At 33.8% G+C, this 16,312-nt stretch overlaps 1 long non-coding RNA gene across 1 annotated transcript; it reads right to left on the bottom strand.

Moving 5' to 3' along the window:
• Positions 1-275: 275 nt before the first annotated feature.
• On the bottom strand, positions 276-10,738 carry LOC146997244 (uncharacterized). The gene is made up of 3 exons (XR_015041250.1): positions 10,664-10,738; positions 8,053-8,142; positions 276-417 (listed from the first exon to the last, which is right to left on the bottom strand). It is a non-coding gene; the product is annotated as an uncharacterized LOC146997244 (long non-coding RNA).
• Between the last annotated feature and the right edge of the window lie 5,574 nt (positions 10,739-16,312).

Here is a 16,312-nt window from a genome sequence, read left to right as displayed (position 1 = left end):
TTTCACCTTTAGTATATAAGTAATGGTAATTTACCAGATAAAATTACTTAATGGGGAGTACAGAAAAATATCTAACCACTTACCTTTGTGACTTCATCTGCAAAGAGACTAAAAAAGTAGTTCAGCTAAATCTGCTATAATAAATATTTATAATAATGCTAAATTATGCAATATCTATTAATATGACAAATTTTTGTAAAGCTATTTATTTGGATGAAAAATAAACACATTCAGAAATTTATGGCACTATACTATGATTAACAGAGGAAAAACACTTTTCAAAATTCAAAATAGTTTTTATTAATCCAATTTATCACATTTTATTTGAATTCATGAAAAACAATCTTATATCCATGTATTCTTGTGTATATAAGAACTCTTGATAAATTGGATATCTGTCATTGCCTTTCACAGCACCTAAAATAAAAAAACACTCACAATTACTATATATGAATATAATTCATAATTAAATTTAAACAAATGACTATTAGAATGCAAATTAAAGGAAGCATTTAAAATATTTTAACATTTAGTACCTATAAACAGAGTAGCAATTATTTGATTTTTCGATTATAGTAAAATAAACATGGGGGATGCATTTTAAAATTTTTTATGTCAGAAAATAAACTCAAACCACCAGCTGAACATATGAGCAGTTTTATAAATCAGCCACTGGTAGGTAACCTGGATACTAAATCAACATATAAAGTTGCCAAGATAAAGAGAGAAACAAAATTATGATAATCACATCTTACCTATTCATAAAACTATTTTAAATTTAATGTGTAGGCAAGTCCAAAAATAGTGAGAATGAATTTATTTTGCAACACAAAGTAAAGTCTTGCAGGAGCAAAAAAAACTTGTCTCATGAGATTGGCAAGTAAAACATAATTAAATGCATCTGGTAACATTTATCTGACAACACATAAGTAATTGTTAGCTACGTGCAGAAAATAAAATCTGATCAGGGGCATAGCAAGAGGGGGGCAAGGGGGGCATCTGTCCCCAGCTGCAGAATCCAAGAGGCGCCAAACTGATGTTAGAACATTTTAGAATTAAATGTTTTCCATCCTTGGCAAGCAGTAGGGGGCGCGAAATCTTCAGTTGTCCCTGAGCGCTGAAAACCCTAGCTATGACTCTGAATCTGATCATGTTAATGCAATTTTAAACTTTTGAATTTAACCGCAGAAATTTACCAAAGAAGTACTTGTAACAGTAGTAAATGAAGATGTGGCTAATCTTTACTGTATGGTACACCTTGGTTTCTGTCTGAAAAAAAATCGCAAAGTGGTATTGGTTGTTTGTGAAATGTGGAAGCCCATTGCGTCAAATAAGTTTTTCGGTAACCCTAATGTTGATAATGTTGGCGAAAGTAGCCTTTGGAAAAAAAAATTTTTTTTTGTCAATAAAAAGTAGTTATTTCTGCAAATATTGCCAATGTGCTGTGATAAATTTAGTTTTGGGCTACTTTTTTTAATAGTAAATCTTTTGTACGGTCCCAGGTTTTTGGTTCTTACCATTCTTTTCAATTGCTGTGTTTGGTTGCACGGAAGTGATACGGTCTTGTATTTTGAACATGCTATTTATTATTTTGGTGTAGGTACCATCGTTTGAGTATGTCTGAGGTAACTAAGAGACGAAAAATTTAATTGAATTGCTTACCTGGAGGATGGTGGTGGGAAGCCTAAACATATGCATGTGAAAAAGGTATGTTAAAAAAAAAGACGTTTCATTTATTTTTTTGTCTCTGTGTGTTAATTTTTGTTAGAAGATTTGTTGTTTACTGTTTTTATATTAGGAAATATGTATTTTTGGTAACTTATTGCTCTCTGTTTGTGTATTTTTGGTTGTCTGTGTGTTAAGACAGTGGTGAATTTTTTCTGGTAACTATGATATTTTTAACTTTCTGATTTTCTTAAAGTGAAAATAGATCAATGTGTACATGGACAAAGTTAAGGCAGTGCTCAATGCCCAGTTTGTGCAGTTCTCTGTTTTAATAGGTCGATGTGTACATGGACACAGAGTTTGTGTATGTCTTTGACTTCTTATTTTGGTTTTGTGTAGCGGCCACCTTGAAATTGGTGCCGATCCTCTCAGGTGACGATCTTGATATAAAAAAAAGAAACGATTCGCCAAGGGTTACGGTAGAGTAAATTTTTACCAAAGATGTTCTACCATAATCACCATTTCAGTGGTTTAAACACTAGTGGAGCAGTATGCAGAGATGAAGATTTGAGTTTTGTTTACACAGCATGATGGTTTAGGCACTCCAGCCATTACAATGAACAAAATTATAATAAACATAGCCACAATAATTGTCTATAAATATTGATGTATAACACTGCATTAACTAATATATTTCTTATGCTCGTATATACAGAATCCTTAATCGAAGGGAAAATCAGAAGACTGTGCATGAATTTTTCTTTAACTGAAACATGGATTTGACCATACAAATCTCAGTCTTATGGGACATGCCACACTATGCAGATAGACAGTAAAAAGTGCTTGTGTTGTTTTTATTTGTTACAGGTATGTGTAGCCTTGGCTACTAATGTTTAAAATTAATTTACGACTAGTAACAGCATGAATTATAAACAAATAGCTAAGTTATTGCATTTTATTTTCCAGCTATCGAAATGCGACGCTACGAGCAACGTTTTGAAACCAAAACCTCGCAATCATGAATCAGAACTAGAACTAGTTGCCATTCAGCATAAAGAAATTTAAATATAAATATGAATATTAACAAAATATTAAAGTTAATTTTATAAAATAATTAAACACATGAACAAATATATGAAATAAAAAATAATTATTTCTCATGCACTAACTGGGCCACTACACTACTCCCCCACCAGTAACTAAGTTACGTTACGAAGATGGAGAAATAGGTAGTAACTAGTATTGCAGTGTTAACGACTATCAAAATAATTTAGTCAGTCCTTGAATCTAACAGGTAAACGTATAGTTCTGCCTGTGCGAGAATGTTTTTGTTCACATCCGAATTTGAGTCCGGTCTCTGCAAATTAGTGTAGTCAGGTTGTATCAACTGAGAATTTTCCTCAGCTAAAATATATGCTGGTTTCAAGCGATCCAGGGATACATTAACATGTTTTCCTTTTATGCTAATAGTAAAATATTTGTCCTTGCGATCAATAACAGGAAATGGTCCTTCATAAGGAGGTTCCAAAGGTTTTTTTACCCGATCTATTCGCTGAAACACATGATAACAAGTTTTTAAGTCTTTATGGACAAATATCTGTTCATATGAATTTTTACGAATTAGTCTCGGTCCAACAACTTCCATCTGTTTCTGGAGTTTATTCCGATGCTGTCTGGATACTTGGTTCGCTGAAAAACTCTCCAGGAAGTCTGAGACTCTGGCCATAAACTACTTGTGCGATAGAATGATTGGTATCTTCTTGAATAGCAGTACGCAAACCCAAAAGTACTGTTGGTAACGTGTCCGTCCAAGATATGTTGTTGTGGGCTTTTAATGCTGTTTTTAATGTTCGATGAAGGCGCTCAACTTTGCCATTACACGAGGGGTGGTAGGCAGTAGTGTGTTGTAAATTGATGCCACAGATTTTGGACAAAGCTCGTAATGTATCACTTTTAAATTGGGATCCACGATCACTAATGAGTTTACTTGGCGTTCCGAAACGCGCAATCCAGTTGCTATAAAAGGCTCTTGCGACGTTCTCAGCGGAAATATTTTCTAAAGGAATTGCTTCCATCCAATTCGAAAATCTATCTATGCAAGTAAGACAATAAATATTCCCTTTAGATGGTGGAAGTGGTCCTATGAGATCGATATTGATGACAGAAAATCTTCCTGGTGGTACTTCAAACTCACCTAATTTTGTTTTGGTGTGCTGACTGATTTTAGCTTTTTGGCAAGGAATGCAGGTTCTTGTCCACAACTGTACATCTTTTTTTATGTTAGGCCAAATGAATTTTGATGTCATTAATTTCATAGTCGATTTTATTCCTGGATGTGATAAACCATGAATTCGTTGTAAGACGTGTTTTCTGAAAGCCTGAGGAATATACGGCCGAACATGTTTAGTTGATGTATCACACCACAAATATTTCCCCGAAGGTAGAGAACATTGCTTGAAATTCAAGGAAGTAGTGGTTTGCAAACTCTTCAGTTCTTCATCTTGAGTTTGTTCATCAGCTATTTTATCATAATCTATCGATGAAATTTCATTAACTCTAGATAATGTATCCGCCACAATATTATTCTCACCTTTTACATATTTGATATCAGTCGAAAACTGGGAGATGTATTGAAGTTGGCGAGCCTGTCTAGGTGCTGCTTTGTCGAGTTTTTGACGAAAGGCGAATATTAAGGGCTTGTGATCTGTATAAATTGTAAATACTCTTCCTTCTAGATAATGCTTAAAGTGTCTAACTGAAAGATATATGCTTAATAGTTCCCTATCATAGGTGCTATATTTTTGCTGAGTATCACTTAATTTTTTAGAAAAAAATGCTATTGGCTTCCACGAGGAGTTTTCATATTGTTGCAACACTGAGCCAATCGCCGTATCTGAAGCATCTGTAAATAACGCCAGAGGTAATTCAGAATTGGGAAAAGACAACAGTGCCGTGTTCACCAGGTCATTCTTGCACGTTTCAAACTGTTTTTCAGCTTCTTCAATCCATTCGATTTTACGTTTGTCCCTCTTTTTAGCTCCCTTGAGATACGCATGTAACAATGCTTGATTCTTCGCTGCGTCCTTTATATAACGACGATAAAAGTTAAGTATTCCAAGAAAAGTTCTAAGTCAATGAATTGTTTCTGGTCGTTTGTAGTTAGTAATAGCTTGAACTCTTTCTGGCAAAGGACGGGAACCCTTAGGTGTAATTAGGTAGCCTAGAAACTCGATTTGGGGAACAGCAAAGACAGATTTTGAAACATTAATTCTTAACCCAAATGTATGTAATCTTTCGAAAACTAATTTAAGGTGATTTTCGTGTTCTTCATGGGTACTGGATGCAATGAGTATACCGTCTAAACAGGGAAAAACAAATTCTAATCCTCTAAAGACTTCATGAATAAATCTTTGGAACGTTGCAGGAGCATTTTTTAAACTGAAACTCATTACATTAAATTCGTATAAACCGAAAGGAGTGATGATAGCCGTTTTACATTTGTCTTCTTCTGCAATGGGAATTTGAAAATAAGCTTTGAATAAATCAATTTTAGAAAAAATATTTGTACCTCTTAAAATATGATGAAAATCTTCAATGCGAGGAATTGGGTATCGATCAGGTATCGTCTGAGCATTCAATCGTCGGTAGTCTCCACAAGGACGATACGAACCATCCTTTTCCGTAACAAGGTGCAAGGGGCTTGACCACTGGGAGTTTGATGGACGAATTATTCCATTGTCAAGCATAAATTTAAATTCCTCTTTAGCTATAGCTAATCGTTTTGGATCGAGCTGTCGTGCCTTTGAATAAACGGGTTGACCATCAGTCATAATAAAATGTGTAACACCATGTTTAATTTGTGTAGGAAAAAGGTTAGGTTTAGAAATTTTGGGATATTTCGACAGTAAATCGAAAATTTTTATGGATTTATTTAATGTGGTTACTGAGTAATCGCTGGAAATAGCAGCGACATCACACTGGACACAAAGCTGTGTTACGCCATCAATTAATTTTTTCTTATTTATATCGATAAGCAATTTATATTTGTGAAGAAAGTCAGCTCCTAAAATACCTTTTGTGACATCAGCAATTATGAATGGAAACTGAAAATCACGACGTAATCCCAAATCAAGAGTTAGCGTTTTTATGCCATAAGTGGAAATATCTGTGCCATTAGCTGCATACAGTTTATATTCAGTTTTACATTTATTCTGTGAAGTAGCAGGAATTATGCTTACGTCAGCTCCGCTATCAATAAAAAAGAGCAAATTTGATCTTTGGTCACGAACGAATAAACGAAATTTGCGACAATCCTTCATATTTTCTGCAGCAGCGTTTGCCGCTGAACCTACTGCAGATTCGAGTTTTCCTGGTTTTTGAAATCGTTTTTTACCCAAGCACACGGAGGCTTGCATTTCTCTGGAATGCATTTTGCTCCAAAACGAAAGTGATAAAAACAAAATTTGCCAGTAGGGTCATATCGTTTACGAGATCGGCTTCGAGATTGTGAACGTGAATTACGTAAATCCGAGTCCCTGCGTCCTGAGCGAATGGTTATTTGATCAATTTTTTGTTCAAGAAAGGTAATTCTTTGCAACAAATCATTTGCGGGAATGGAAGGAGCATTAGTACTAAATACTTCTGGTTTCCGATTCATATCACTAATTTTATCTGCCATAGACGCTAACTTGGTTACATCTTCATCACTAACTAATAATATATTTTTTATAGAGTCAGGTAGCTTCTCCAGCCATAAAGTTTTGATTAGATTTTCAGACACATCTGTAGTAGCAACTGATCTCAACTTCTGCAAAAGTTGGCTTGGTTTCATGTCTCCAAGTTCGATACCAGTAATCAAACGTTTAATCCGTACATTTTCACTTTCTTTGAATAAATGTAATAACCTAATTTTAGCATCCGAATATTTTGTGGCACTATCGTTCGTTACAATGTCCCAAATATTTTCGACGAACTTAGGTTCAAGCTGTGAAACTAAATAATTAAATTTCGTTTCTTCTGAAACGATATTACTAAGTTTGAATTGAGCTTCAACTTGAAAAAACCATATTTCCGGTTTATCAATCCAAAAAGGAGGTATTTTTACACTCACCTTATGAAGCTCCGGTGACTGCATCGTATCTTTCATAGCAGTTTCAGAAGAGTCATTTGTTGACATTTCGAAAATTAATCAGGGTCACCATGATGTAGCCTTGGCTACTAATGTTTAAAATTAATTTATGACTAGTAACAGCATGAATTATAAACAAATAGCTAAGTTATTGCATTTTATTTTCCAGCTATCGAAATGCGACGCTACGAGCAACGTTTTGAAACCGAAACCTCGCAATCATGAATCAGAACTAGAACTAGTTGCCATTCAGCATAAAGAAATTTAAATATAAATATGAATATTAACAAAATATTAAAGTTAATTTTATAAAATAATTAAACACATGAACAAATATATGAAATAAAAAATAATTATTTCTCATGCACTAACTGGGCCACTACATATGAAATAAATATACTTCTAGATTTTAATTTTTTCTTTTCTTGTTTTACATTTGGATTACCTATCAAAAAGTAAGGAATTTTGATATTATTACAATATCGGAGTTAAAATAACAATTATTGGACATGTTAAAGTAATCAAAATTTTAAATTAGGTTAAAAAGTAACCCCTAATGTGGCATATTTTTGAATTAAACTCTATCGACATTAAAAACAACAAAACGTCACTCTTTATTAAGGACTTTAATTAACTAATTTTAAATACGGAGCTATGAATGAATATTTTTCCCTTGAATGTTATAATAACTGAAACAAAATTACTCTGATACAGTCAAAATTCCTAAATGCAAGTAAATAAAATTTACTTTAGCAATTTAAAGAGATGAGACACACTGAACACATGAATAAATTTCTATCAAAGAATAATTTATTAAATTTGGCCCATTCCATAGTAAACTTTACCATTAGATTACATTATTACACCATGTTATCAGTTTGAAAAGCAAGTCATATGCCAGATCTTGGATGTAAAAGAAATGCACAAAATAATATAGATTATTGAAAAATGATGTATACCAATGTTTATAAATATGATTAAATGTAACAGAAAATTTACTGTCACAACCACATTTTTAAGTTAAATGTATTATTTTAACATTTTACAATATTTAAGGTATGGCATTAAATGCAACATTATGTGCCTGGATATAAGTTAGTAAATTAAAAAAAAAATAATAATCAAAGAATGAATGTCATGAAAAATTTCAAAAACAAGCAGAATTTAATTTAGAAGACATTTAGACACTTATGAGAAATAAATTTGAGAATTCTTCACCCAAAATTAAATTATAATTAACTAAAACCAGTTTGACTGACCTTCTACAAAATCCTTCAGCTGCAATTTTTTCTAGTTTGAAAACCAAATTTTTCTCCACATGGTAATAACATCTTAACCAGTTGAAATTCCTGCAGAAAGTTTGATAACACAGTAATAGAATTAATAGAATAGAAAAATTAACACAAAAGTGTAGAACATCATTTAAACTTAACATTATTACAAATTTTGGTGCTTTCTGACTATCTGCAAAGCTGTGAAAATTGGCAAAATGGTTAGTTTATGGTTCATATCTACTGCTCTGTTCACAAGTAGTAATTCAAATAAGCACTTTATAAGAAACAAGAAATTTTAGGATGCACACACACAAAAATATATACATTGGGTCAATATTCACATATTTTTCATCCAATGGAATACTATTCAGAAATAAAGATTAAATATAAAGCATGTAAATACATGTGTGTGGTATGCATATTCATAGTTTTCTATTATCGTGTGCATACTCTTGCTGTTTTAGCATAAGTTGAAGCTGTGAGGGCAGATGATAAGAAAGTATCAGAATTTTTCATGTATAAGAAAAGATTGCCCTGACAATAGTATCTCAATTGTTTAGCACTGACATTTACATAGCGCATTAGAAATATATAGTAATATATGTATAATAAAAAGATAATTGCATATTATTAATTCATTTTTTTAAATGCCAAACTTTAACAATTCTTTCACATATAATTAAACAGAATTCTTTCACATGAACATCTAAAATCCATTCTTAACTAAAGAATAAATAATAAAACCATGTAAATTTCTTATCAAGCCCATCATTTCCGAAATGTCTACTTCTGAAAGTTCCCAGCATTTCTCAATATATTATTAAATTACTAAACTAAGCATCAATGATCGTCATGTTCGCTAATGTGGCAATATCTTTTACACTTCTTTGTTACCACAAGTAACAAGTAGGCTTCAATAAATCTTTAACTGTTACATGCTACTTTTGTCTAAAATTTGTACAAATAATAAAATTAAATGAGCTCTTTATAATATGCTCAAAGAAATAATTTTGTATGAAAATTTGTATGTTATATATTGGCTTAATTAATGATTCAGGAAATAATTCGGGTTTTCAAAGTGCTTCCAATAATTCAAATTTCAGCTTGCGTCAAAATAAAATCTATAACACAAAGATAAGTAAATTTTCTTATGAACAATGCATTTTAACATTATTCAATCACTGGCAATCACACAGTACTTCAATAAACATTACTGTAACTGTGTTATTTAAAAGACTGTAATGTTTTAATTAAAACATTACAGTCTCTTCCTCCTTCTAACACCAAAAGAAAACCCAGATAAGAAATATAAAAATATCAGTAAAAATAAATTATATTATTGAATGACACTTTACATTAATTACACTTATGCATATATTATTTTATTATAAATTATTTCAAAATCAAAGAAGAGAAGGGGGAGAAACTTTAATATTGACATTTCTAAAATGATATAAACATTAATCATTTAGTACAGTTTGTTATTTCAGGCAAAAAGAATTCACTTTTCTGGATAGCATTTATATTTCCATCTCACTTTCAATGAAACATCAAGAGAAATGCATATAATTTAAACACCAGTTTATTTTATTTATCAGACAGATTATGTCAACTCGAAAAAACCTATCAGTAAAATTCGGAAGTAATAATTCTGAATGTTAGGCAACTTGCAAGATTCAACAAAAATTATCAATACTTTTATTATAATGAAAATACTACAGTAACATGAACATAAAATTAAACTGCATATAACTATAAAATAAGCCAGCATATAATAATGGTGCATTGGTTTCTAAAACAATGGGCTCAATGAAAAAATACATGTATTATAGTAGCTATTCATATTCTTCAGCTTTCCTAATATTCTCATGTTCACTTTACATAACTAAAGTATCTAAAATACAATAAAAATGCAAACAATATTTATGAGAAAATGTTAAAAGCAATCATAAGCATTTGATTGAATGACCATATTTTGTCTTCCTGCAAGTCGAATCTTAAAATGATATGCAGTTTGAAAAATGCTTAATCCTTTTATAAAATATTCAAAAAAGATTAAAAAAAGGTACCGTTCTGTTATCAGGACCGGGTTCAGAAATGTATTTATGTATGCTTGTATGTTTGTGTGTCTACATATACACATCTATGCACATACTTACGAACACAGGTTCATACATTTCCGATTCTGGTCCCAATAACAGAACAGTACCCCCAAAAAAAAACTTGAATTACAAACTAGATTAAGATAATGTTTCAACCATACATATTTTGGACAAAACAATGCAAACTTATTTTTATACAATTGTTCAAACTATTTAACATAAATTTATTGCTGCAATAAAATAATAAGCAATCTGATCACACATATTATTTTGAAACTGAATGCATAAACTAGACTAAAAAAAATTCAATCATAAACATTTGGATAGCAGGGCAAATTAGATATTTGAAAAGACAGCCAGCCATTGAGATACACGTAATTCACGACAGAATGGTAACAATTGAATTCATAAAGCTGTGAAACATTTAACTGTCAAAATAACATAAATTCGAAAAGCAAAAAAAGTAAACATACAAGTATTGCAACTGAACTTACCTTTCATGCAACAAAAAATATCCATACAAGTTAACCTCATGGAGCAGCCATTTTGGATTTCGTTTCAAATCAGACAGATGTTTACGGATTTGCGGAAGAATACGAGGAACTAGTAGTTTGCCGGATACAATGTGCAATGACGCGAAAGAATATAGTTCTGTAGAACTTCCTACATTATTCCGTAATAAACAGTACTATTTCCTAATTTTTTCTTTATCTAATTAATTAATTAATAGGGAAATAGTTAAATAATGCCGAATTCATTTTTAATGAAATGTAAAATTTTGTATGTATGGGACGACCACCTTCCATCCAATATTTCTGAGAATATAGACAAATTTTGGAATCTGAGAGTATCAGTAAATAAATATATAGAATATCGCCTCCCAAACGACCACTTCTGAAAGTGACCAATAGTTCTGAGATTATAAATAAATATTGATATTAAGCATTATTTCTATAAGACGACCATCTCTATACAAGACCAAAGTTTCTAGAATCTTGGATAGTCATCAGAGATGTATCTTTACTGCGAAATTATCGCACGACTGTAATTCAATATCAATAACAGATCGCGCGATTGAAAAACATTTTCTGTCCTGTAATTAGAGGAAAAAAATTTTCCTTATGAGGTATTTCTCCCGCTCTCCTAGCGTGCCTTCGTGGTGTAATAGTTCTGCACGCTGGGCCGGTATTTCAGAGGTCCGTGGTTCGATTCACGGCGAAGGCGGTTGCTAATTTTTCATCTCTACGGCTTCCCAAAAAATCCTAATGTCTCTACAGTGGCGCCCGAACTAAAAAGGTGTTGGATGAGGTATATCCACACCCAGGATTTAGTAATTGGATCCCCTTAAAAAAATGTCGGCCTTTAAAAAGAGAAGTAATATAAGGTATTTCTCTCGCTTTCCTAGCGTGTCTTCGGCCCAGCAGCGGCCGAGTGGTAAAGTCGCTGAACCCTGGTAGTGCGATCCGAGGTTCGAATCCCGCGAACGGGCTGGCTGCATGGGTGTTTTCGTGGTTTTCCCCACGTGTAACGTGTATACGAACCAGTTTCCCTTAGAAAGTCCTCCACGAAGACATCCCTCCCCATAGGCAGATAGCCCTAGTGTGCTTTGGCATAATTAAATACACCACCACCACACCTAGCGTGTCTTCGTGGTGTAGTGGTTCTGCACACTGGGCCGGTATTCCAGAGGTCCCTCCTTCGATTCCCGGCGAAGGCAGTTGCTAATTTTTCATGTTTCCTGCTTCCAAAAAAATACCTAATGTCTCTATACCCAAAAAATTCGTTTCCGTAATTAAATATATCTAATTTTATATATCTATATCTAATTTTACCTATATTTGTAGTAGGGTTTGTAATCTGTAAGTAATTATACATGTAATTTATACATTTTTTATTAAAAAAAATATATGTTATCTAGAATTTTGCAAATATTCTAGAAAATGCTAATCCATTGAAAAAAATCTTGTCCATGACTAAATAAATTTTTAAAAACGTCAGAAAAAATAGCAGTTAAAATTAATAACAAAATAACAAGAATAAATCATCAATCATATCAATATTTTTAATGTACAGCATTTAGAAACAACTTAGTAAAATACATATGAAAAATAAAATAATGTGCAAGTTTCAGATGTGCAATGTCAAAAAATTAAGACTGGTAAATTTGAGAACAAAATATCCTCAAAATGTTTGACAACGAAAGTCCTCCGGACAATGCAGAATGAATGTCCTCAGGATGTGAAATTGATGAACTCCTCAGGACATCTGAGAATCAACATCTTCAGGACATCCTGTCATATCCCGGGACATAGCGACTTAAATAAGACATCCTCAGGATGTTAAATTACGATCTCCTCAGGACATCTGAGAATCAACATCATTAGGACATCCTAAGTATGTCCCGGGATATTGCGACTTAAATAGGACATCCTGAGGATGTTTTGTGCTATGGGGGTTAAATACATACGTTTGGTAGTATTACCGATTGCAATAAAAAGGAATGTGCACATTTAGATGTTATAACGGTCCCATATACAAAATTTCAACGTTCTACAACTAATCGTTTTTGAGTTATGCGAAATGCATACATAGGTACTTACACATCACGAAAAAATCCCTTTCAGGTATCAACTTAGAGTAAATGGGATTACATTTAACAATCCGTTTTTGGAGAGGAAAAAAAAAAAAAAAAAGAGTCCTTCATTGTGTTCGTACGTACAGACGTCGCCCAAAAAAATAATTCACATGGATTCCGTAATAGTCAAAAATGGATATTTCCGTTGAAATATGATACCCAAAAGTTTCCTGGATTACAATACTTACTTCCTTTTTATTTCGTACAAGGAAGTAAAGAACCTATATTAACCTACATATTCTTATATAAACAATACCTCAGTACAGTATATAAATATTTCAAATCAATAAAATTTCACCATGATACGCTCAAGAAAAAAAAAATCAATAATCATCTAAATTTCCAAATTACAAACATAATATGCACTATAAATCTTAATGTAAAAAGAAATACAAAATAACGCTTCACGCTATCAAAATTGCTCATCTTTTTAAATATCAACTAAATAATATTTGAACTAAAACACATAATGTAAACAAGAGTTTTCCCGATGCCCAAAAGAATTCAAAATTATCAATGACGAGCGCATTGTGACGCAACTGTATCATTCGTATTCGAACAGCAACCGCATCATTCGTATTCGCACGATAACTGCATCATTCGTACTCGAATAAACCGCATCGTACGACAGATGCGAGTAACGAAAAGATGCGAGTAACGAAATGGATTTGTGAGTACCGAATCGGTACTTCGAGTCAACCGATGTACCCGTTACTCAGTAACGAATACATGCGGTTTGCTCCAGCTCTACACACAACTGTACGCGAAGGTAGCATGAACTGTGTTCCGAGCTCTGTGTTGATCTCTGCAATGTAATTTAAATTGTAATTTAGTATTTAATATATTCTTTTGTTATAGGAGATTGTCTACTCTTATTTTCTTTAATTATATCATGCATTAAGCACACACGACCACCAAAAGTGGTGACCTTTTGACTGAGCACGCTACTGAGAATGGATTTTCAACGACCCTAAGCCACGTGCATCCAAGGCATTCTGAAGAACTGACTAAAAATAACAACGAATATGGACATTAAACGTATGCTACAACGTACCCCTTCAATTATTTCTAGAAGTATTGATATATATTGCTTGTGTTTTTTTTTCAAAGTCGTGCATATCATCGCAAGCAGCTTCAACAAATCATCAATGTGATCTGTTCCGTTCCGCTGACTTCGCCAGTCGTGCAATAATTCTTCGATCATTCAACGACAAATGTGCTACAACAGTGATTTTCGCTAAATGTGCCACATCAGTAACTTTTGTGCAACGTGCTACGGCAAAATTCTTCCCTCAGTGTTCGAAAGTAGTGAATTTTTTTCCCATGTGCTACAGGAGTGATTTCCTTTTTTCCTTCGGAAGTGCCTTAGCAGTGTGAAGTGGTGATTTTTTGTGTGCGCAATACAAAATGAACGCATCATTTTTTTTTCTCAGATAGGGGTTTCTTTTCAAATGCATTTCGGTCAAATATTATTTGTGTGTGTAATTGCTGACTCTGTCTTATTTGTGTGTGTATCATTACGTAAATTTTTTATGCATAGTTAAAATATTTATTGTTATGGCAAAATATCAATAGTGTATCATCTTGCTACAATATTTGTGCTGTTAAGTGTTTATTAATTAAAGTGAAAATTATCTATCAGTATGCCCGACGATATTCCACCAGAGCCACAAATCACACGCGTTGCGGTGAAGCCACCGCCTTTCTGGAAAAATAATCCTTCACTGTGGTTCGCTCAGATCGAAGCACAATTTTCTATCGCTTGCATTAGTGAGGATTCTACAAAATTCAACCATGTAGTTGCAGCAATTGAGTCTGATATTCTGAATTCAGCGCATGACTTAATTCTCAAACCACCTGATTGTGATAAATACTCCAAACTGAAACAGCGGCTCATTGAAATCTATTCAGAAAGTGAATCTTCAAAAATACGTACTTTACTACAAGGACTTGAACTTGGAGATCAGCGACCTTCATACTTGCTGTCACGAATGCGTGATCTGGCAGGAAGCCATTTTAGTGACGACTTGTTGAAGTCACTATGGCTTTCGCGTCTCCCTAATAACATACAAATAATTCTTGCTGCTTCCAATGAAGATCTAACCCGTTTAGCAGCAATGGCTGACAAAATTAATGAACTTGTTACTCCAGCTTATGTCAGTGCTGCTAATGCTGCACCTTCCAGTTCATCCCTCGAACAAAAAGTGGCTGAATTGACCAAAAAAGTATCTGAACTCTCTACAAGTCTTCATGTTTCACGGAGATACAATCGATCAAATCAGGGCCCACGTAATAAATTTCGTGCCCGAAGCAGGAGTCAATCTCGTCATAATACTCGAACGCAGTACAAAGAACCCACAAGAGGCATATGTTTTTATCATATGCATTTTGGCTCTCAAGCTCGCAAGTGTGCCTCTCCATGCACTTTTGAACAAGCGGGAAACTAAATGGGCGGTCTTCTGCTGGCCAACAGAATGTCCGCCACATCGACAGAATAGTACTGGCTGATCGTTCAACTCAGTTATGTTTTCTAGTAGATACTGGAGCTGACATATCAGTGCTCCCGAGAACTAAAACAAATGCTCACCAACTTAATAAACTTGTACTGTATGCAGCCAATGGTACCCAAATTGCAACCTACGGCACCAAACTATTGACACTTGATTTAAACTTGCGCCGGACTTTCAACTGGCCTTTTATTATTGCTGATGTAACTCAAGCAATTATTGGTGTCGACTTCTTGACACATTTCCACCTTCTAGTGGATGTCAAGAATAATTGCTTAATTGATGCTACAATTCAGCTGACATCACAGGGCCAAGCTTCTCACGTATCAAACGTACCTACCAACATAAGTGTTTTATCGGACAGCACACGGTTTCATCGGTTATTAGCAGAATTACCTGACATTTTAAACCCATCCAAATCAGGGCAGCATACTCATCAGCCAGAAGTGTATCATCACATTGAAACACATGGCCCACCTGTATTTTCCAAGCCTCGTCGTCTTTCTCCAGAGATGCTAAAAGCTGCTCGCAAAGAATTTGAATTCATGCTAGCACAGGGAACCATTCGCCCATCTAAAAGTCCATGGGCCAGTCCACTTCACATGGTTAAAAAGTCTAATGGTGACTGGGGGCCGTGTGGAGATTATCGTCGACTTAATGCCGTCACAGTCCCTGACAGATATCCAGTCCCACATATCCAAGACTGTACCCATCTTTTTCATGGAACAAACATATTTTCTACCCTCGATCTTGCCAGAGCATATCATCAGATCCTAGTGCATGCTGAAGATGTGCCTAAGACCGCAGTGACTACACCATTTGGTCTCTTTGAGTACTTATATATGCCATTTGGCCTTCGCAATGCTGGCCAAACATTTCAGCGTTTCATACACCAAGTACTGTCTGGCCTCGATTTCTGCATCCCACATTTTGATGATATCTTGGTTGCATCTACAGATGCGGAAGAACATTTTCAACATCTGCGTCAGATTTTCGCTCGT

Source organism: Stegodyphus dumicola, chromosome 5 (genome assembly GCF_044657685.1).
Source record: "Stegodyphus dumicola isolate Sdum_Otavi_A_Nest chromosome 5, ASM4465768v1".
Taxonomy (NCBI): domain Eukaryota; kingdom Metazoa; phylum Arthropoda; class Arachnida; order Araneae; family Eresidae; genus Stegodyphus; species Stegodyphus dumicola.
This window is presented reverse-complemented; position numbering and strand designations above follow the sequence as displayed.